The sequence below is a fragment of the Petromyzon marinus genome, chromosome 20, assembly GCF_048934315.1.
Source record: "Petromyzon marinus isolate PM22_M1 ecotype Great Lakes invasive population chromosome 20, UKy_Petmar_22M1.pri1.0, whole genome shotgun sequence".
NCBI classification, from domain to species: Eukaryota; Metazoa; Chordata; class Hyperoartia; order Petromyzontiformes; family Petromyzontidae; genus Petromyzon; species Petromyzon marinus.
Window position 1 is genome coordinate 3,745,464 of NC_133686.1, and position 23,292 is coordinate 3,768,755.

The 23,292-nt window shown below is 53.0% G+C and overlaps 1 long non-coding RNA gene across 8 annotated transcripts in view; it reads left to right on the forward strand.

The window, feature by feature from the left end:
* Window positions 1-23,292, forward strand: part of LOC116944231 (uncharacterized) — a 282,843-nt gene that overhangs the window by 224,434 nt on the left and 35,117 nt on the right. For all 8 annotated transcript variants that reach the window (XR_012942320.1, XR_012942321.1, XR_012942318.1 and 5 more), the window contains one exon: window positions 13,933-14,072. This is a non-coding gene — a long non-coding RNA (uncharacterized LOC116944231). The remainder of the gene's footprint in view (window positions 1-13,932; window positions 14,073-23,292) is intronic.

The following is a 23,292-nucleotide window of genomic DNA, read 5'->3' on the forward strand; positions in this document are numbered from 1 at the left end:
ATTGCCCTCGTAGCATCGTTGTGATACTGCAAAAAAAAAAAATCTCCCATAGGTAGGATTAAAATAATTCGATTCAATCTCTCCGCTGTAACGAAAGGGCAACACTGCCCGCCCACACTGTTGCCTCTTGTATATTTTATCCGTCCAGGGCAATGTTGCGGTGACCAACGTGATGCTTTTTGTTTGTTATTGTTTGCGCACGTGCCCCACTGCTAACGCGCTTGCCGCGACATAATTTGTATTCCCTTAATCCTCTCACGCGATCCGAGTTGCGATTAAGTCATGCCAGCGCACGTCCATCGTATAAGATTTATTTCTTTTGGTTGGCCAACGAACAAAGCGACGGTTACCGCATCGCGTGCTTTCGGATGCGCTTTGGCGGCCGTCTGGAACGCCCTCTTCCTTCCGATATTATGAAGCCGCTGGAGCTGTGCGCTTTTAAATCATCTCGATTGAAAACTCATTTCTTTAAAACTGCTTTTTGCGTTTAGTTTGTTGTCCTTCCCCCGCAACTCTGACGAGCGCGGCTAGCTACGTACGGCGCGAAAGAAGTTCAGCATGCCCACGTACGTAGTCACGTGACGAATTATTTCCGCAGGTGGACTGGGTGGCACCGCCACCGTCACTCTGGTGGCACGATTCATTTTCTCTCTCAATCTCCTTTTCTTTTTCTGCTCGCTCTCGCTCAAAACCCCAGCCGGCGTGCGCCAGCTTCTTGATTGCCACCCTCGTATTGGGAGGACTTATTGATCCCGATGTTTTTTGTGCTTTGGTGCTGCCCGCTTGGTTTTGTAAGGGCGCTTTGACGGGGTGAGACCTTGCGGGGGGCCGTCGCCGTCGCCGCCACCGTGTGCGCGGGGAGCGGTGGCGCAGTGGTCGGCGCGCCACGCTACGAACCCGGCGGCCCCAGTTCGATTCCTGTTCACGGGCCGACACCAGTGGACGATAATCTGAACCGCTCCTGGGCCTCCCCTAGGTCGACTCAGCATCAAATGAGTACCTGGTAAGATGTGTCAACATCGCTACGAGGGAGACAAAGGCGCCCGGGGTGTGGTGCTGGCCACTCAAATTAGCAAAGTCTCTTTTCTGTTTTCATTGTCATATCAGTCTTCTCAAGATTCACTGCACGTGTGTATATTGGGGGAAATTGGGGTGGTTGTCAGTGTGTGTGAGGTTTTGTATGTGGGGAGCGGCAGTGAAGCGGTTAGCGGGATGCGCCACGAACCCGGCGACCCGAGTTCAATTCCCGCTCATGGCCAACAGCAGTGACGATTATCTGAACCGGTCCTGGGCCTCCCCTAGGTCGACTCAGTCTAAAATGGTAGCGAAGTGTCAACATCGCCACTAGGGAGACGAGGGCGACCCGGGTGTGGTCCTGGCCACACCATCTCGTGTGCCATGTTGGCCTTCATAGGCGCTCGCTAACAGCACTTGTGCCAACACCATAACGCAGGATCTTTGAGTTTGTGGCTGCACCGTGAACATGCATTCGTGCGTGTTCACGTGCGTGTGGTGGATGTGCGTACACGCATGTGCGTTGCATGTGCGTACGTGTGGTGGATGTGCGTACACGCATGTGCTTGTGGTGGATGTGCGTACACGCATGTGTGTGCATACATGTGCGTGCTGGTGTGTGCATGTGCACGTGCGTGTGGCCATACTGCACAGCCCGCTCCGTCGACGTGCCGTGCAAGCAGGAGGTATAATTGACAGGTGTTCGGTCCACAGTGGCCCAGCTTTCCACAGGTTCCTGGATGATAGCGCTCAATTTAAAGCGTCCCCCCGTGACTCGCGCCTAAGTGCTATCATTGTTAATTTTGTTTACACGTTGTCGCGGTTTTGCTCCTTGCCAAAGTCGGAGCCGGAAATCCGCTAAACTTCGTACCCTTGGGCTTAACCCGTTCATTAAAGATGAATCTTGAGTCGAACTTGGGAGCAGGGAACTGTGGCTTTGGCAAGGGTACAATTTATTATTTAGTAATATATAAATAGAACATCTCCATTAGTCTGGCTCAGGTTTTTTTTCTCCCTTTCCTCCCCTCTATATTTTCGCTTTCGCTCGCTCCCGCTTCCTTACTTATTAGGTATCTCCGTTTTCTAATAATAATTACCCTCTGGGTACATTACGTCTTTACTGCGGGTGGTTATTAATTTTGCCCCACAGCGCGGCACTTCGAGCCCGTGCCCTTGAAGGGAGAGGCTGACGCCGCGTGCGACCCCCGTCTCGGTCGGGGCAATTTTACGACAAAGCGTTTGCCGGCAATTTGTCGCCGGCAAAACTCCTTCGCCCTGAGAAAGCGCGACGGTCCGTTTAGCAAAACCTCGTAGAGCAAGGACGGTGGGCCGGATGGGGTCCGTCCACTTGATTTCGAACGGTCCGTTGGCAGCACGAGGCCTACCTCTTCGAAAAGGCCCGCAAATTATATTTATTTTTTTAGACATATATGTATAGCCGTCACCCCGAGCATCTTAGCCACACTAATCAGGCACTAGACGGGGGGAGTATTTCCGTCCAACGACACTCTCGTCCTTGCCCGCACCTCCGATTGGCACGGTTGGCGACGTACGGTGCGAAAGAAGTTCAACAGGCGTACGTGCGTACGTACGTGTGTCTAATTTAGCACGCTCAGCCGTTTTCCGCCACCACAAGGGCCCCATTGCCCTCGGTCGACACTTCGCGTCCGTGTCGGAGAAACGCCGAGGCTTGTGCTGACGGGTGGCCCGCCCAACGCTGGTGGAGAGCTCCGTTCGACCCTCGGTTCAATAAAAGTTGCCTCCCCAACCAGTACTACCACCACCACCACGCCCTTGGCTTAGAGTGAAAATTGTCATCTCAGTCCTGCTTAGCTTCTGAGATCTGATGAGATTGGGCACATTCCGGGTGAGTGAAACACGTCAAGCAAAAATGTTGACCGTCATGTCATATGTGTCGCCCGTGTTTTTGGGTCCATACGCACGCTCCTTCTCTCTCTCTCTCGTTCCCAGCACGTCTCTGTGAATGCCACATATTTGAATACATTTTTTTTTTACTCCCCATGCCTTGCCATTAAAAGCCAGAAGCGTGGAAGCTGCCCGTCGAGTGGACAGCTTTCCAAAGCCTTGCCTTTAAAAACGTAGCATTTCCACATCACGTTTAACAGCTTTGACCAACGTATGGTTTTACGTAATCGAAAGCAACGTGCAGAGCGGGGTGTGGATTCATATTAGAGCATCCCAAATGAAACAGCTTCTCGACACGGTGTACGATGCAGCAGGACACGTGCATGACTGGAGCAAGCAGAGGTGAACAAATGCAATTTTACGTATTTTGAGAAGAAAGGTGTTGAAGCCTGGGACCGGGTTTCCACTTTTGTGAAACTCATCAGCAGAGCGAGGCTCGTTTTAACATCTCACTCAGCAGAAACAGGGCAGTGTTCTTGAACCAACACAAAGGTGGCTTCTTACCCTGGTTTAAAATTAGGGCTGGCTGAGATACCCAAAAAATATGTTTAAACAAGATACTAAATAATTCAGGTGTGTCCTTTGGATTTTCCTCCTTCCCCCCCCCCGCTCAAGCATAATATATGTGCGCATGTAAAAAGTGTATGTTTATGTCACGCCCAATCCGCCACATAAAGCGATACATCAGCGCGCGACTTTTCCCGTCGCTCTGCACTCACGTGAGGCGGAACGCGGGTGCTTGGTGGTGGTAAAAAAAAAAAACGCGCCGGGACTAATAAAGATGGAACGTCGCGCTCCACGGCGGGGCACTTCACTCGACACATCCGTGGCAGGGCGGGCGGGCGGGCGGGCGGGCGGGCGTAATGCCCCGACGTCCATCCGTCCGTCCGTGCCAGCACCGCCGCTGGGCAGATTGCGCCGTCAGAGGCGACCGATGTCTCGGGCAAAGCGCCCCTGCAAACACGAGCAGCCTCACGGAACGCGAGACGCCGGCACAAGCAAACAAACGATGACGACGACAAAAAAAAAAACGTAATCGCCGAGCAAAGAATCGCGCGGAGCAGTTTTTGACACCCACGCGTCTTTAGCCGCGGAGTGGTCGTCGTTGTACAACGCTGAGGTGTGAGCGCGTTCACCTGTGGTTCATCTGTGGTTGTGCGCGCTAACGGTTTTTGAACGCCCTGTTGTCCCCCCCCGGTCAGAAAAAGGGTTCCCCGCCGCCGGTCCACACGTTTTGACAGAAGGAATGCTCTGTCCTTTTTTAAATGGTCAGCGCGCTGGACTTGCAAGTCCAGAGGTCGCCAGTTCGATTCGAACAATGGCAACTCGTTTCTTAAATCCTCCCTGCCCCCCCCCCCCCACCACCGCAGTATAAACGGGCGCACTGCAGTTAGCCGACCAGCAGGTCGCGCGTGGTGGGGTAAAGTGTGAGCACTCCGCTCGCAGCTCTTCCGCAATGCCACGTCAGCGTGCAAGGGCAGACTAAAAATACCCTCGACAGGTTGGAGGCCCTTCCACCAGCGGTAGCATGAGCAAGAAATTTAAGGGGCTGCACCTTTACCTGTTTGCCCCCCCACAATCCTCCCCCCCCCCCTTCCCAAAAAGAAAATCGGCGTGTAATTGTTTTTTTTTTTGTACATAAACATTAGCAGGCTGGCGCGTGTTTGTTTGCTGTCGCATGAAAGTTGCATATTTTGCGCGTGCGTGCGCGTGAGCGAACGAGCGAGCGAGCGAGCACACGCGCGTTACCCTTGCCCGGCTCGTTCTCCGTCGCGGGGGTGCGACGCGCAGAGCGCTCGCAACGAACCGAGCGCCAGCCCGAGCGCCCGAAGGCAGCCGCTGAATGATTGATGGCGCGTCGGCAAATTTTAACGCGCACACTGCGCCCAACGCCAAACACGGTGAGGGTTTAATCTGCCAATTTCCCGAGCGGTGGCTCCTTCCACTTTATTTCCTTTTATTTTATATTTATTTGTTCTCTCCCCACCCCACCCCCCCCCACCCACCCCATTCCTCTTTCATTATCCGCTTCTTGAAATGTCTTCGAGACGATACTAATGCGGCTGTGCCCCGAGCAACGCGAGACTGTTATGCGACATTATGTCCAGCTGAAATATTGACATTGTTTAAATACTCCGTGGGCACGGTGGCCTAAACAGCTGAAAGATTCAATAAAAGCACTAGGGTGGATCAAATTCGCGCAAAAACCCTATTAGGAACAAAAATTTCTCCGTAACAAGTTAATGCACGACTGTGGTTCTGTCCCGAGTATAATCACGTTTCCGTACGGCACAAACGGATTATTTGTCTCTCGCCGGATTGCCAAGAACGGGCCTGCAAGGATTTTGTGGGCGGCCTACGGAAATTCCAAAATTCCCACCAGCATTGGAGCGTGCGCCGCTAATTGGTACAGATTCCATAGGACAATACCACTAATCGTTAGAGATTCAACAGGGCGCTGGTGCTATCAGCATAGATCTCATAGGAATATATGTGATACCATACACTAACTGCCAACCAGCATTAATTCCATAAAATAGTATGTAGTACAGATAACCAGAATAGATTCCATTCAATAATATTTAGTGCTGCTGACCAGTGTACATTCCGTAAAGCAATATGCAACACAATTGTGCAAGTCAGTATAGTTTCCATATGACAATATAAAATAATACTAACCAGTTCAGATTCTATAGAACAATGTGACTATGGATTCCATAGGGCAATGCTGCTAACCAGTCTAAATTCCATAGGGAAGTGTCGCCAACCAGTGTACATTACATAGGGCAATGCCGCCATTTGTTATGTATTCTTACGGGATGGTACCTCTGACATAGATTCCCATGGGATTTAACCGGAATGGGTTCTTATAAGGCAGTGAGTGCCTCTAGCCTGCATCGAGCCCCATGGGGCAACGCTTCTGACCATTATGTACCACACCAGAGCAGGGGGATGACTATAACGGGGCATAGGATACCCTTGCTTCTGCCGATGCTGCGGTGGGTCTGTGCGGTGTAACTGACAGCAGGAAAGTGCCTCGCGAACTCGGGAGTGGAATCACAAAGGGCCGATGACCTCTCGGCCGAACGGAGATTCCCGGTCACGCGGAGGCCGGTCGACGGGGCCGGGGCCGGGACCGCGACGGAACGAGCGGTCGCTGCGAAGCGCGGACGCTCGTGAAGAGCTCGCCCCGGATCTCGCAAGCTAAGCGGGTTTCGGAGCCTGGTTAAGCGCTCGGACGGATGAGAGACCGCCTGACGTCGCGGCGGTCAGGACTCGACGGTTTGCTTCTCCGCGACTTTTCCAAATCTCTTCTAGGCCGTGTGGAGCTTTTTGCGCGGTCACCCCACTCTGCACGCGACGAGCTCCCCTCCCGTCTCCTCCGGTGTCCTCGCGCGCGCGCCAAACGCTCACGATGGGAATCGATGAAATGTTCCAATTTAGCAGGACGCTCGTGAAAAAAAGAGCCTCGAGGCTCAGTGAGGCTTTCCTGGATGAGATAAAGGCATTTTTTTTATTAATGCTCATGTGAGTGTTTGCTGGTGAATGCCTGGCACGTCGTTTCCATGTACACGCTTGCTCTGCCCCCTCCAGATCTGGTGGAAATCAGTCGGGGTCACAGGGTTCATAGGTGCAGCGCGCTGACCGCTGTGTCACTGATCACCCCCCCCCACCCCCAAGCGTATTATTGAATGTCCCAACCTAGCGTAGCACCTTTGCTCCCGGCTGCATTGGCGGCGGCGTTTTTTCTTGCATCCACGTTGCTGCATTTGCCGAGTCGGGTGACGATCGGGACCGTAGCGGTGGCACGTGACCGGATTAGTGCACCGTCGCTTGCGTGTGGAATCGCGCTCTCGTAAAAGTGGGCACTGCCCAAGAACTATAAAGCCTCGTGAAAGGACTTCATATTTATTCAGCCAGGTTTCTGAAATGTTACAGATACATCATTAGCATTTTTTTGTGCTGGGTTGCACTCTCCTAATTCTCTTCTCCGAGTTTGCAGCTCTGGGTATTACATAAAACACGCTCGTGTGAATTTACCATTTACCCTACCAACTCGGCTCCATTATCCATAAATATGTTGCGAAATGTCAAACGTCACATAAAACACATTAAATTAGTCTCAACTGAAATACCAATCCGGCCCGTGCAGCGTTTTGTCCGCGATATTCTTCTCTGGAAGTTTCTGAGCAGCGGCCAATTCTTTTTTGTTCTGCACATCTCCCACCCAGCCCCCCACCCTGCTCCCAGGCCCCCACCCCCTACACGCCCCCCATCCCCCACCTTACCCCCCCCCCCTCAACACACTATAACAAAATCAACCGGCCACAGCCAGCATTTCCTTTTGTTTTAGATTACCGAGAACACCTGCGTGCAGCATGGCGGAGAAACATTTAAAAAACAACACCGCTTTGGGCCAGCGAATAAGGGGTGCAGTCTGACATGATGCATGCCACCAGCTGAAATCCACAAGCCCTCTCAATGCCACAGGGGGGGGGGGGGGGGCGGTGGTGATGGGTGGGGTGCCTGGGGACCGTCAGGCAATGGGCGGCATAGTGGGGGTAAGGGCTTCACCTAAAGGGGGGGGGGGGTGCCAATGCAAGATGTGAGCGGTGTGTGTGGGGTGTAATAATCCATTGGGGATGGAGAAGGGCCGTGGTGGGGGGCGGCAAATGTGCACGCAAAGCATTCGCGGGTCCACGGCGGAGTTGACGACAACGCAGAGTCCCAGTGGTCACGTTGCTCCGACACCTGCGCGGATTCCCCAAAGGTGAATTAATCAGCAGAGACACCTGCACAGCCACTCACTTTGCGTGGCCCCGCCGGGTCCTGGGCTGCCATTCTATACCCTGCCCCCCCCCCCTCCACGGGGGACGGGTGGAGGGGGCACGTTGCTTTCTGTGTCAGATGGATCACTTCTCTTTCTGTGTCAGATGGATCATTTCTCTTTCTGTGCCAGATGGATCACTTCTCTTCGACCACTCATTGTGTTTGTCTCGTTGAAGGTTGCTGCCGATATGCCCGTCGGCTTGTCGTGTTTTTGCGGTCAGTTGAAAAGTGGGACGTTTGGCAATCTTGAGGATTGCCCGGTGGTTCTTGGGATCAGAGACGCTCAGCCGGCAACCACTGAGAACCTGGGTTCAAATCCACATCACGTGATTAAACTGGGTTCTGAAGTCTAGTCTCAGCCCGGCCAACAATGCCCGTGCAAAACAATCCCATGTCATAAAAGAATATATTTTTTTCACCTAAATTGGCTAAAGTCCAGCTTTTTTGAGAATGAAAATGTTGTTTAATTGACACGCAACAAACACGTGGCAGAGCATTCAGAGGTGTGCCCCTGCTATAGGTAGCAAAGCCAAGGGCAGTGGCTTACGAGTAGTAGTTCCGTGAATATTTTTTTCCAAGGCCGTTTTTGATCACAGGTGGGGGTGTGTGCACGACTCTATCCAAGAGTTTCTGAATTTAATTTTATACATATAACAAGGAATGTCTCCAGATTGTAGTAAATTCACCTCTAACTGTGGCCGATCATCGGTGTCCGTTCTTATCGTCGTTATCGGTTCGTCTCGGCCGGGCCGCTGTCATTTTCCTGGGGAGTGATGTGATTTTATTTTTTTAAGTTATTTTTTTTTCCTTCAGCGGTGGAGCTCAGAAATTCCTGCGGATCCATTCGGGCGAACGCGGGAGCTGTGGAGTGTCTGCGCCGGCTGCTAAACGAGTTGCAGTTACTTGATGGATTTTGCGTCTCCACGGTGTTCAGCCCCCCATTCCCCCCCCCTCCCTCCGGCAGTGCTTGGAGTGTGGGGAGGGGGGGGGGGGGTGCAAAGGAAGGCTCTAACGATCAGTCACAGGCCTAACCCGCCACCCCAACCCACTGCCTACTCCCCGGCCACCCTCCCCACCCGCCAAACCCAGTCCCCCATGGGGCCCTGCGAGTGTTAAGCTGCCTCAGTCTTCTCGAGTAGTGCGGCGCTTTTTTGAGAAATGCGCTCAGTTTGTAAAAACAACAACAACAACAACAAAAAGCCCCCGTAAACCTGGGTTCGTGGAACCTTTCTTACCCTTCACACTGAGGTGCCGTGCGTGGCTTTTCAAACAGAGATAAAGCTGGTGGAAGGGGGGGGGGGGGTACATACACGTGTTCTGTAGAAGGCAAGGGAGGCTGCCATAGACTTGCACGGTTTTGGGTGTTGAGAAAGGGACGGTGGCATTGGAAGGGGTCCTGTGATGGGCCCTTCCAAGTCCGGCGCGCTTACCGTCACCACCACGGTAGCGGCCGTTAACTCTTAAGGACCCAGTAGGCTAGGGGGTTACGGAGCGTTGTCCTTACCGAGGGCAGGACAGGACTTGGGTGCCTTCGGCATGCCACGCATGAAACACCTTCAGCAGTGCGCCCATTAGCAGCGGGAGACGTGGCGTGCGTATCGACCAGGCACTGTATAACGAGGCCCTCGCAGTGACTGAACGCGCTCAAGATTATGCACACAGTTGTCGCCAGGTCTGCAATATAGTATGACCCCCCCCCTCCCGCCCCCTCTATTACCCGATTAGTAGGGCCACGATGTTCGCAGTGACAGAGGGAGGTGATCGTTTGCGTGCGGGTTCGCTTCAACGGGGTGAGTGGCGGGGGGGGGGCGGTCCTCGTGTTGGCCTGCAGGCTCGGTGAAGTGAAGTCGCGGGGCCGAGTTGGGCCCCACGGGGCCGCAGCTTCCCTGCGTCTGCCGTACACGAGGGGTGGGGGATGAACCATCGTGGGCTGCCATCATCTCGCCGCGAGGCAGTTTGCTGGTTTGTATTCGTTGCGATCCTGACCGTCCGCTGTTGCAGCGTTGAACTCGCTTGGAACAACCACTCCAGAACGTTCATCCATCGCGCATTCATTTTCAACCCCCGTCTCACTTAGATTTTCATCCCTTCCAAAGGTGTTGCGTAATAGCAATCATTGGCAGGCCCGTTGTCAATCCGCTTGCTGGATGAAGGCCTCCTCCACGCCATGTCCGTCATGGCGGTTGTTTGACCATACTTCACCACGCCGCTGGTCAGTGCGAGATGGTGAAGTGGAATGGGGGCAAGAGAGGGTGGGAGCCCAGGACCGGTTTAGATATCGCTCGCCACTGATGTTGGCCCTGGCTGGGAATTTAACTTAGGTCGCCGGATTCACAACGCAGCAATCCCAGCCACTGTGCCAGCGCTCCCTCTGACGGGCTCGGTCTGAAATTAACTCAACAACACATTCGTCAATAAAGCAAAAAGTTTGTGGCCTTAATAGAAGAAAATATATACACAAAATACGACGTTTCGGGCAATGACCCTTCTTTTTATAGGGCATAGGGTAGAGAGACTGCACTTAATTTGTAACCAATGCGTAACATTTATATGCAAAGTAAAATTACGCAAAAGGGAATTATACCTTGCTCAGCAACCCAACACTGACCGGTGTGGTGAAGTATGGTTAAACACCCCCCCCCCGTAACGTTTGTACGTAGATCCCCTGCTAAGTGTTTACACCACAACGAGGGCCATTTGTCGAACCCACGAGACTTCTGTGCTATTGGACGGCGGAGGGAGGCACAACGCTGGGCCCTTTTCCCAGTGTCCCTGCGTGACACGTGGTCGATAGCTTTAATGGATGGATTAATAGTTTTGCAGTTGGGGGTGCTCACGTGGATTGTAATCGCACTGTTCGCGTGGGGCCAGGGGGAAAGCGATGACCGTGGTGGTGGTGGGGGCGGGGTGGGTAAGTCGGGGGTCTGGGCTCGCGTCAATTAGCGTTGGAAGGGGGCCATGTGATGGAACCGAAGAGGGGGTGGTGGTGGTGGTGGTGGTGTTGGGGGTGGGGGGCAAACAGGACAAAATAATAATGAATGTATGAGTTCAGTGTGCACGGCCTGAAGCGCAGATCCATTCTTCACGGAGGCATTTCTAAACAAACGTTCGGAAACGAATTTCTAAACGAGACTCGCCGTCGTTGTGTTTGGGATGCGTCGACGCCTCTCCTCGATTGCTCGAGCTTGCTTCTCTCGCTGCCTGGGAAGTGGGGGTGGTGGGTGCGGTGTTGTTCCTGCTGTTCGGTCTCTTCCGCTGGTTTATCATTCAACCTTTGCCCCCCAACCCAACCACCCTTGCCTCTGTGTGCCCACAAAAGATGGGGGGGGCTGGTGCTGTAGCCGAGCGTGCCCTCGTCCTTGTCTCGCGCCACACGCGCGGTTCCCAACCGCGGCGCATCCGCAGCGAGACTACGCCACCTGCTGATGCCGAGCGAGGTGGCGGCGAGGCGAGCCTTGCCCCCCACTGGGGGGGCGGGTTGGCGGTGGAACGGATCGCTCGCCCGATGGGGTTGCCACCTGCCCTGATGGATTCCCCCCCCCCCCCCGAGTTCACCCTCTTGCACCGACCGAGAGCTTTCCCTGTCCTGGGAAATTTCGTACGTCTCCCCCGTCACGTTGTTGGACGTGTCAAGTTTTTTTTTTTGTCAGCTGTCCGGTAATGCACACCGCTCGACGCGACTCATCAATCGGGCATCGTGAGACGTTGTTCGTCCGCTGGTGTGTCCTGGTGCGGGTTCATGTTGTTGTTGTTGTACCTTGGAGGTGGCAACGCCCCTCACCGGCCAGGTTCATCCCAGCCTGTGTCCGGAATGTTCAGGTTCATCTCATCCTGTGTCCGGAATGTTCAGGTTCATCCCAGCCTGTGTCCGGCATGTTCAAGTACATGCCAGCATGTGTCTGGAATGTTCAGGTTCATCCCAGCCTGTGTCCGGAATGTTCAGGTTCATCCCAGCCTGTGTCCTGCCTGTTCAGGTTCATCTCAGCCTGTGTCCGGAATGTTCAGGTACATGCCAGCCTGTGTCCGGAATGCTCAGGTTTCATCCCAGCCTGTGTCCTGCCTGTTCAGGTTCATCTCAGCCTGTGTCCGGAATGTTCAGGTACATGCCAGCCTGTGTCCGGAATTTTCAGGTACATGTCATGCTGTGTCCAGCATGTTCAGGTTAATCCCAGCCTGTGTTCGGCATGTTCAAGTACATGCCAGCCTGTGTCCGGAATGTTCAGGTTCATCCCAGCCTGTGCCCAATAAGTTTAGGTTCATCTCAGCCTGTGTCCGGTATGTTCAGGTTTATCCCAGCCTGTGTCCGGCATGTTCAGGTTCATCCCAGCCTGTGCCCGGCATGTTCAGGTTCATCTCAGCCTGTGTCCGGTATGTTCAGGTTCATCCCAGCCTGTGTTCGGCATGTTCAGGTTCATCCGAGCCTGTGTCCTGCCTGTTCAGGTTCATCTCAGCCTGTGTCTGGCATGTTCAGGTTCATCCCAGCCTGTGCCCGGCATGTTCAGGTTCATCCCAACTTGTGTCCGGAATTTTCAGGTTCATCCCAGCCTGTGCCCAATAAGTTTAGGTTCATCTCAGCCTGTGTCCGGTATGTTCAGGTTTATCCCAGCCTGTGTCCGACATGTTCAGGTTCATCCCAGCCTGTGCCCGGCATGTTCAGGTTCATCTCAGCCTGTGTCCGGTATGTTCAGGTTCATCCCAGCCTGTGTTCGGCATGTTCAGGTTCATCCGAGCCTGTGTCCTGCCTGTTCAGGTTCATCTCAGCCTGTGTCCGGCATGTTCAGGTTCATCCCAGCCTGTGCCCGGCATGTTCAGGTTCATCCCAGCTTGTGTCCGGAATGTTCAGGTTCATCTCAGCCTGTGTCCTGCCTGTTCAGGTTCATCTCAGCCTGTGTCTGGCATGTTCAGGTTCATCTCAGCCTGTATCCGGCATGTTCATGTTCATCCCAGCCTGTGCCCGGCATGTTCAGGTTCATCCCAGCCTGTGTTCGGCATGTTCAGGTTCATCCGAGCCTGTGTCCTGCCTGTTCAGGTTCATCTCAGCCTGTGTCCGGCATGTTCAGGTTCATCCCAGCCTGTGCCCGGCATGTTCAGGTTAATCCCAGCTTGTGTCCGGAATGTTCAGGTTCATCCCAGCCTGTGCCCAATAAGTTTAGGTTCATCTCAGCCTGTGTCCGGTATGTTCAGGTTTATCCCAGCCTGTGTCCGGCATGTTCAGGTTCATCCCAGCCTGTGCCCGGCATGTTCAGGTTCATCTCAGCCTGTGTCCGGTATGTTCAGGTTCATCCCAGCCTGTGTTCGGCATGTTCAGGTTCATCCGAGCCTGTGTCCTGCCTGTTCAGGTTCATCTCAGCCTGTGTCCGGCATGTTCAGGTTCATCCCAGCCTGTGCCCGGCATGTTCAGGTTCATCCCAGCTTGTGTCCGGAATGTTCAGGTTCATCTCAGCCTGTGTCCTGCCTGTTCAGGTTCATCTCAGCCTGTGTCCGGCATGTTCAGGTTCATCTCAGCCTGTATCCGGCATGTTCATGTTCATCCCAGCCTGTGCCCGGCATGTTCAGGTTCATCCCAGCCTGTGTTCGGCATGTTCAGGTTCATCCGAGCCTGTGTCCTGCCTGTTCAGGTTCATCTCAGCCTGTGTCCGGCATGTTCAGGTTCATCCCAGCCTGTGCCCGGCATGTTCAGGTTCATCTCAGCTTGTGTCCGGAATGTTCAGGTTCATCTCAGCCTGTGTCCTGCCTGTTCAGGTTCATCTCAGCCTGTGTCCGGCATGTTCAGGTTCATCTCAGCCTGTATCCGGCATGTTCATGTTCATCCCAGCCTGTGCCCGGCATGTTCAGGTTCATCTCAGCCTGTGTCCGGCATGTTCAGGTTCATCTCAGCCTGTATCCGGCATGTTCATGTTCATCCCAGCCTGTGTCCTGCCTGTTTAGGTACATGCCAGCCTGTGTCCGGCATGTTCAGGTTCATCCCAGCCTGTGAGCGGAAAGTTCAGGTTCATGCCAGGCTGTGCCTGGCCTGTTCACCCTAGGCCATCTAGGGTTCACGGTTGAGGATCGGACGGTGTGAGACTGCGTGACCCAGTTTCACGTTTTATCGGCAGCTTATTTTACTGTCATTTAAACAAAAAAAATTCTGTTATGATGGGGTTCTCTCGCCATTTGCAGATTCAAGTCGAGCTGATTTGCTGCGCTGCCACTCCCCCGCCACCACCGCTGCCTCCACCGCCCTTCAACCCGAACTTGGCAAGCGTGGTGAAGTACGGTCAAACGTGGGGGGGTCTTCATCCACCACGGGATTAACAGAGGTTTGTCGGGGTGTTTTCCATATTTAGATTGCAGTTGTACCTTCCCCGTATATTTTGACGTGTAGCTGTTCGCGAGTGGTTGGATTTTAATATTTGGAACCATGATTCGATTCAAGAATCTGTTCTTAATTTTACCTTTGTGTAATGCATTTCGCGTCTCAAGTGGCTGCAGGAGCCATTTGAAAGCATTGCAGAGAACGGGAGTCGGTCCCTAGCCTTTCACAATACACCAACACACACTTCCATCCATTCTGGTGGATCTCAACCCCAGGTCCGCTATTCACCAAAAAAGCAATGACCCCAACAGTTACCACTGTAGGGTATAGACATAAAGTAATTCCGCCATCTGTTGGTAGAAGTTGGTTTTTTTTATCGCACAAATTCTTTGGGTCGCGGATTTTTTATTTTCCATCAGCCGGAACGAAAATTGTTGTCGGCTAATGTCAGCATTGGTTCCGGTCTGTCCTGAGATCCACATCTAAAAAAACATCTTTTACTATTGTCCAACCGTGCGATCGCAATCCACGTATCGTGTTGGTCATCACCGGCTTGGGCGGATTGTAAAATAATCGATTATTGTAGCCGCACTGGTGTGTGCATTGTAAAATGAACACGTCATTTACCAATACTCGCCAGTTAAATTTCACATTTTATGATTTTGTTGTTTCATCCTTCTGGACATTTTCAGAACACCGCCCAATCGGAATTCCGTCTGCACTTGATAACGTTGAATTGGGTTTTGTGTTTTTTTGATGAGATTTATGTTTTTGTTTGTCTCCACTGATTTTGTTTGTTTGGTTGCCTCGTGCAGCCCCTTAATATGTCCTTGTATTTAGACAATCACAAGTCGTCATTGTGGTTGTTAATATGCGTATAGTACAATACAGCGAAAACAGAACAGTCTGATTCGTGAACGGCTGATCGGTCAAGTTCATCGCCGATGACCACATTGCCCAGAAAGCGTCCGAGCTCGGCGGATCCCGCAAGATCAGCAGGGCTGAGCCTGGATAGGGCTCGCACGGGTGACCAGCATACACATCAGGTTGTTATATGCTGCTGTGGAGCTGCATTATGGGCAGCGGAGCGCAATTTCAGAACATTCCATTGTTGAAACTGTACTTCCAGGCGCACCACACCTGCGCTCTCCACTTTCCTCATGAACCGGACCGGCGAAGGTGCGGCCAAGCGATCCACATGATGACTGACACGGAACAGGAAGGCCTTTCGTGCAGCATTGCCTGACGAAGGGCCGTGCATTGTTCGCACGAACAGACGGACTGGCGAACAGTTGATAGACGCCACTCGTCCACGCCGTCCGAGGTGGTTCAGTTCCCTGGCTCGGTGCCCCTGTCGAGGAGCCCCTGCCGGGCTGCCTCGTGCGGAGAAACTGATCGGTGTGCACGCGTCGTCATAGGAGCCAGATTACACGTCATGAGCGGCACATCGGCCGACCTCCCAAGATGCAGGTAATACAATCTGACCCCTGCGGTGGCAGCACGCCGTACAGACGTGGCATCGAGTTGTGCCGCCGTCTCCGATGTCCGTGCGCCTTAAATCGCTCCCTTTTTTATTTATTTATTTGTTTCGAGCTGCTTGGCTGAGTAACGTGACGACGGCACGGGAGGCCGATCGCCGACCGCGCAGCTTCCCGTTTTGCCGTGGGGCTTGGCCGACGGTCCCACCGTGGCGCTGTTAGGCACGTGCGTACCCCCTGACGTTTTGGTCTCCCCTCCCCCCCGCCAACCCCCCCCCCCACCCCCCCCCCCCCCCGTACCAGGAGCTTCGACCGTCCGGCTCGGTTCGATCTGTGCGGAAGCTCCCGGCGTGCCGAGGAGGACGGCTGAATGGCAGACGCGTCGCACGTATTGCACACAGTGCACGCCACAAATGAACCCCAATACCTTGCTGATCTCGTCAAGTAGCATACACGAGTAGCACGTGAGCTCTGGCCATCCTAGCAGCAGCGGCTTTTGGCTGGCCATCGAACAAAGACGGTGGTCACCGCATCGCGCGCTTTCAGATGCGCTTATGCGGCCGTCTGGAAAGCGCTTTCTTCCGATATTAAGAAGCCACTGGAGCTATGCACTTTAAATTATCCAGATTTAAAATTTCATTTCTTTTGAACTGCTTTTTGTGTTATATATTTTTTTCCTTCATCCGCTCCGATTAGGGGCCATCCATTTAGTAGGTACGCAAAAATCTGTCAAAACCTGACCCCTTCCCCCCCTCCCTGTACGCACGCGGATTTTTACACCCTCCCCCCCACCTGCGTACGTACGCTGGACGCACCCCCCCCCCCGAATCCGATATTTAATCCACGCAGAAACGATCAAGGATTAATAATAATTTTAATGTTTTAAGCAAACAGATAGTCCACCGCCGGACTGTCTAACTCATTAGAAGGCCAATGTCGACAAATTATTATCGAGGCTTCACCCCACCCCCCCTCCCCCCTCCATGCGTACGTACTAAATGGATGGCCCCTTAGCACGGTTGGCTACGTAGGGTGCGAAAGAAGTTCTACATACATACAAATCACACTGCACAGCTTCTTCCAATACCTTTTGCCATATTTTCGCAAAAAAAACAGTGCCAGACGCTTGTACAGGCGTAGAAAACAAACTTTTTTTTTACATTTGATAACGCCAACAATCTGGGCCAAGCTCGAGCGGAAATATTTAAATGCACGTCCCTAGACCTTGACGCGTGGAAATAAATAGTTTCTGGTGAAAGATAATGCTCTTATTATCAGCTCTGTTTCGAAAGCGTGCTCGGAGAAAACAAATGCGTGCTTGTGCTTAACCCTATAAGGGGCGGCGAGCTGAGGACATAACGCTCGCTGGACAACTGCGAACAAAAGATTCATAGCTCATCGGCTTAATCCAGTCTAAATAAAAGATTCTGATTCCGACCCCTCGGCGGTAGCACATCGCGTGGGCAGCGTACGACCGCGTCCCACACGCACGGCTCGCTCCCAGGTCAGCGTAGGACCCAGTGCCGGATTAAGCTAGTGCGGGGCCTGTAGCTTATGTTATAAAGGGGCCCTAAACACGTACATATTAAAACACAAAAAAATTACTTTTTTCATTTGCTATACAGCCAGATAATAAGACAAATCGCGAACCTTAAACACCCAGTCGTTCATAAAATTTGAAGGTGGTATAGTACTCTAGTAATAGAGCAAGTGCAGAATCACTGAACCGGAATTGATAGCTTGAGAGCATTTAGCGCGGGGCCCTTGAAAGTGCGGGGCCTGTAGCATGTGTAGCTACTTTTGCTCCTAGCATAAATCCGGCACCGGTCGGCCCACGTTCCACACGCACGGCCCGCTCCCAAGGCAGCGTACGACCGCGTCACCGTCTCGAGCACGTGCGCGTGCGTGACGCCACGTTCCTCCAGCTCAACGGCGCTAATCTGCAGCGCGAAATTTAAGTTCGCATCGCCCGCTGCAGATCCCACGACCGAGTGTGAGAGCAGCAGTCCGGCGTGTTTTGTTTAAACGTTGTTTTGCGCGTTGTGTACGAATTGCGCAGTTGTCGAGGAGTTGCTCGCCGCAGACGGAATTGTGGGTTTTGCTTTTATCTTTGTTACCGTCACATTTGCCGAGCGCAAGGGCCAAAGTCTCAAAATGGCAAGTGTGAAACAGCTCGCACGGTCAAGCGGCGTGGTGAGTGTCGGGCGCAAATTGCCGCCTTCGCCGTTTTCACCTTCGGCCGATTGAGCCTCATTCATTCATTCATCCACACCGAGCTATTAATACCGCAGCTTGCATGTGACCAGCGCACATATCAGCCGTGCTCCGTTGCGCGCGCAGCCGGCGCGGCGGAACACGGCTAATCACACCTGGCCTCACGTGTGATAATAGCTGCGGTGCTCCACGGCCAACTAAGAATTTAGTTGATTTTTTTTTTAAATAAATGAATTAAGAGGAAGCACGCGCGCGCGCGCAATTTAACTCGCACGTGCCAACACGTTTTGGCGTCGCGCGCTTCGAGTGTTATCCCATTCTGGGCGCGGCGTGAAAAAAATATTCGCACCGCAAATTGAAAACTCGTCACTGTCGTCAGTGGCTCATCCGGGGGGGATTATTAAACAAGGGGACTTTCGCCCCTTAATCCCACCACCACCGACATGTGGTTTCAACGTGGCGCGCGGCTGTGAGACAAAATGAATGGAGCGTCAGCGTTTGGCAATGTTTGCCCAATAGATGTCCGCCTCTACGAAATCTGCTGCGCTCACTCCCACTTTCAAAGCTCTTTTACTTCCCACCCCACCCCGTCGCGCCCCCCCCCCTCCCCACTACCTCCCCCCTACCCCACCGCTCTCCTCCCTTACGCACAGTGCACTCTCCTCGGTCATACAATCCGACGTTCTGTGTTCGTGAAAAAATCAAGGCCGTGCGGGTGTGACTGTCCCCTACCGCACACGCACGCACGCGCGCACACACACATCCCCACTCACGCACACACATCCGCAAGGATAAACATCCACCGTACAGCCTTAGCAGACTGTTTGGGCAAGTGCTGTTAGCAAGAACCTGGCGAAGGGGTTGAGTGGCCAACTCCACTCACGGCAGCCTTTGTCTCCACAGTAGCGATGTTTGTACATCGCGCCAGAAACTCATTTGAGGCTGAGTCGACCGAGGGGAGAGGCCCTGGACCGTTTCATATCATCTTCACTGATGCTGGTCGTGAGTGGGAATCGAACTCGGCTCGCCGGGTTTGCCGAAACAGCGCATGCTAACCATTGCACTACTGCCCCCACCACCACAGACACCAACCCCCCCACCACCACCCCAGTCAGCAGCAACACCTCGCAGCGGATTTAGGCTCGCCATCAGACAAAGACGGTCGCCGCATAGCGCTACGCTTTCAGATGTACTTCTGCGGCCATCCGAAACGCTCTTCCTTCCGATATTAGGAAGCCGCTGGAGTTGTGCACTTTGAAATCATCTCGATTGAAAACCCATTTCTTTAGAACTGCTTTTATTGTGTTTAGTTTATTGTCCTTCCCGCGCACCTCCGAGTAGCACGATGGGCTACGTGCGGTGCGAAAGAAGTTCAACGTACGTACGTACAAAGATGCGCCGCTCGACTCTGTGGAGCAAACCGTAAAGGTGGTCCACGCAACCCCCCTGGCTCAGACATGCCAGCATTGAGCCAGCAGAGCGATCGGGAACAGAGCGATCAGTGCCCTGGGTCTCGGTGGCCGGCGAGGGGCACCCTGGGCTGTGAAGAAAAAAAGTTAAGAGAAAAAAAATTCCTCGAGTGCCGCGGTCTGAAACCGCGTTAAAAAAAAAACGGCGATCGCGCCGGTGAATTACCGGCGTCGGCTCGACGAGAGCACGGCGGCACAGCCAGCGCAGCAGACCCCCTTTAATCGTCGTTGTCGAGCGGCCAAAGACGACACCTCGAGTTGGCGCCGAGAGGCGCCTGTCGTAAAGTGTAAGCCTCGGGCTCCACCAAAGGACTGACATCCCTTGCCTATCGATCGGATGTTGCGTAATTAAATGCATGGAAGGACACCTCGTTGCTCGCGCTAATGAAGAGATATTTTTTAGACTTTATGGTCCGGGGCGGTTGAGGCTTCGAGTTGAGGTCGAGTCGCTCTGGACTCTGGAAGGTGGCGGCAGTACCTGTGGGATAGGAGGGGAAAGGTCAGGGGTCAATTCCATGGCGATGGGTAGAGTGGGGGAGTGGTGTTGCACTCGTATCGCCCCCCCTACACACCACCGCGCACAGGAACCCCCTTGGGGGCCCTAACACTGGGAGAGTGAAGCATCAAGCAAAAACACGGGCATGCAAACGAGACATTAGGCCCCGTGGTTTATTACCGGCGTGTGCCGAACGTGACAGTCGCACGCCTCGGCCGCCGGATGGATTCAAACATCACATCACTTCGACCGGGAGGAATGGCACTCCGTGCACTTAACCCTCCCGTCAGCCACGCGCGTGCATGCCCACGTTTTTTTCGTTGCCGCCAGCGATTGACGCAATGGTCGCCAATTTGCAAAAAATTAACGGCAAACGTTTTTATTTTGATTTTTGGGGTGGTTACATCGTTCTTTTCGGCACGGGGGCTTCTTGCGGTCGATGCATCTGCGTCGGGCTTGGGTTTTCTTTTTTATTGTTGTGACGCTTGGGAGAAAGATAAGTTCCGGTCCGCTGTTATGTGAACACGGCAACGCCTGTTTGCGGGCTCTGGGGCTGCGTGGGTTAAATCATTATGAGATTTTTTTTCTCTCTCCAACAAAGCAACCGTTATGCCCTCCCGTAGCCGGCATACATCTATCTGTTCGCATTATTCCTACAAATTATTTTTCCCCCGTTTTACTTCTAAAGGGCTCCTTTGACGCCTCATCATTTATTCAAGAAAGCGGAGAGCTTTTTTCCATTTTGTATCGAATATTTTTCTGTCATGTGACGGGCGCACGATGACAGGAGAGACAGCGGAAAAGGAAAAGGATGAACGGGCTCCATAAATCATTTACACGACTGCAGCATTTTCCGTAATCACTCGCTCCCGTATCAAAACCCACCCATAGCAACCCCTTGCTTCTATCTAATATTTATCACAGTGAGAGAAAAAAGGTTCCTGTATTCTCCTTTTATCTTGCAACGGCCAGTAGAACAGCAAACGAAAACTGGTCGGAGGTGTGTGCGCGCTAACTTATTTATTTCGCTTACATGTTTTTATTTTATTTTGAGGGGTTTCTTTTTTCTTTTACAAGTTTGTATTTTATTCAAATTCACTCCGCAAAACAGATGCTGCAACTTTCGTGACATTTTGAAGTGTACTCACCGTACCTTGAATATTAAAACATCCAAATTCATTTTCATCTTTTTACATGAAAATTACAGATAATGTTAATTTTGGAACATCAAAGCAGTTTCCAGCACGTAATTTTTACATGGGTGAAATGAGTGGGAGGAGGGGGGGGGGCGCGGGAGTGGGGGGGGGTGCAGGTGGGGAAGTGGGAAGTAGGCAGGATGAGGAGGTTCATTTGGGAGAGAAATTTCGTCGCTTGCGGACACTTAATATTCCGCACGCGACACCCCCCCACTCGTGCCAGATTCCTCGTTATCAGTGCGGCAACGTTGCCTGTTTTGGTAACAAGCCGACGACAGTCTTGCAAACCAGTTGCTTTTGGCGTGTGTCGTTCCTCAACGGCCAGCGTTAGGTCCGCAGTCACGGTCCGGAAAACCCGCCGGTGAAGGCGCATAGCGGCAATGCCGTTCTTCGATATTCGCAAGGCCGCCATTCCGAAATATTCGCCCAGCATTTCGTTCGTGGACGCTGCAAGGTCACGTTGCCAGCCCTGCTATTGCTTTGCCCCCCCGCCACTGCTGCCAAAAGGTCCTTCCCCTCGAGGGAGTTCGAAGAGGTCCCCTCTCGTTAGCGCTTTGAGCAACTCTCCCGCACTGGCCCATGCTCCTTTGAAGAGGTGGCAGTACCCACGCTCGAGGGCCGAAAACACCGGTGACTCGCTTATTATACCGTGGGGAGGACAGAGTTGGCGGGGAAGGGGGGGTTGGGGTTCGGGGGGGCAGAGGAGGGTGGGGGGGGGGAATTTAATAAACTTGTTTCATATTATATTCTTGGTTCTTTCGGTAAAGTCACGTAGAAGGGAAAGAATACATTTAATAAAAAAATATATGTTTATTATTTTTTTATTATTTTATTGTTTCCCTTCTACGTGGTGACTTTACCCAAAGAAGCAGGAATATGAATCCCTGCAGTCAACGAAAGCTTTAAATCAAAATTTGTTTCATATTGCCATGCCGGGAGATCCAATCGATCAGCACGGTTGGCTGCGTATGGTGCGAAAGAAGTTCAACATCGTACGTACGTACGCCCCGTGGATTGCAAGTCCGGTGTGCTGGTCATCCGCACCCGAATCGTTTTTGTTATCGGTGATTAAAGGGAGCCGTGGAGGGGATAACCCGCCGGAGATGAAGCGCAGTGCTCGCCGTATCTACTCCCCGGCGAAGCGCGCTTTATTGCGTTTGCCGGCGAACTGATGGGAGGCCGGCGAGAGGAATGCGCGGCAAGTTATTTTGTCTCATTTGGTTAAACGCTAACAAAATAAGGGAACCTTATCGCGGGTCGGCCTGCAATAGTGGACTGGGCGATATCGGCATGCAGTGCACCGCAGAATGGTAGCAGGGAGTGGGAGAGAGTGTGAGGGAGAGAGTGTGAGGGAGAGAGTGTGAGGGAGAGAGAGAGAGTGTGAGGGAGAGAGTGTGAGGGAGAGAGTCTGAGGGAGAGAGAGTGTGAGGGAGAGAGTGTGAGGGAGAGAGTGTGAGGGAGAGAGTGTGAGGGAGAGAGAGAGAGAGTGTGAGGGAGAGAGTGTGAGGGAGAGAGTCTGAGGGAGAGAGAGTGTGAGGGAGAGAGTGTGAGGGAGAGAGTGTGAGGGAGAGAGAGTGTGAGGGAGAGAGAGAGATAGTGTGAGGGAGAGAGTGTGAGGGAGAGAGTGTGAGGGAGAGAGAGAGAGAGAGTGTGAGGGAGAGAGTGTGAGGGAGAGAGTGTGAGGGAGAGAGAGAGTGAGGGAGAGAGTGTGAGGGAGAGAGTGTGTGTGAGGGAGAGAGTGTGAGGGAGAGTGTGAGAGAGAGAGTGAGTGTGAGGGAGAGAGTGTGAGGGAGAGAGTGTGAGGGAGAGAGTGTGAGGGAGAGAGAGTGTGAGGGAGAGAGAGTGTGAGGGAGAGAGTGTGAGGGAGAGAGAGAGGGTGTGAGGGAGAGAGTGTGAGGGAGAGAGTGTGTGTGAGGGAGAGAGTGCGAGGGAGAGAGTGCGAGGGAGAGAGTGCGAGGGAGAGAGTGTGAGGGAGAGAGAGAGTGTGAGGGAGAGAGTGTGAGGGAGAGAGTGAGTGTGAGGGAGAGAGAGTGCGAGGGAGAGAGTGTGAGGGAGAGAGTGTGAGGGAGAGAGTGTGAGGGAGAGAGTGTGAGGGAGAGAGTGCGAGGGAGAGAGTGCGAGGGAGAGAGTGTGAGGGAGAGAGTGTGAGGGAGAGAGAGAGAGAGAGTGTGAGGGAGAGAGAGAGTGTGAGGGAGTGAGTGTGAGGGAGAGAGTGTGAGGGAGAGGGAGAGTGTGAGGGAGAGAGTGTGAGGGAGAGAGAGTGTGAGGGAGAGTGTGAGGGAGAGAGTGTGAGGGAGAGAGTGTGAGGGAGAGAGTGTGAATGCGATGGGGGGGAGGGGGGGGGAATCTGAAGGAGAAAAGACATTTAATA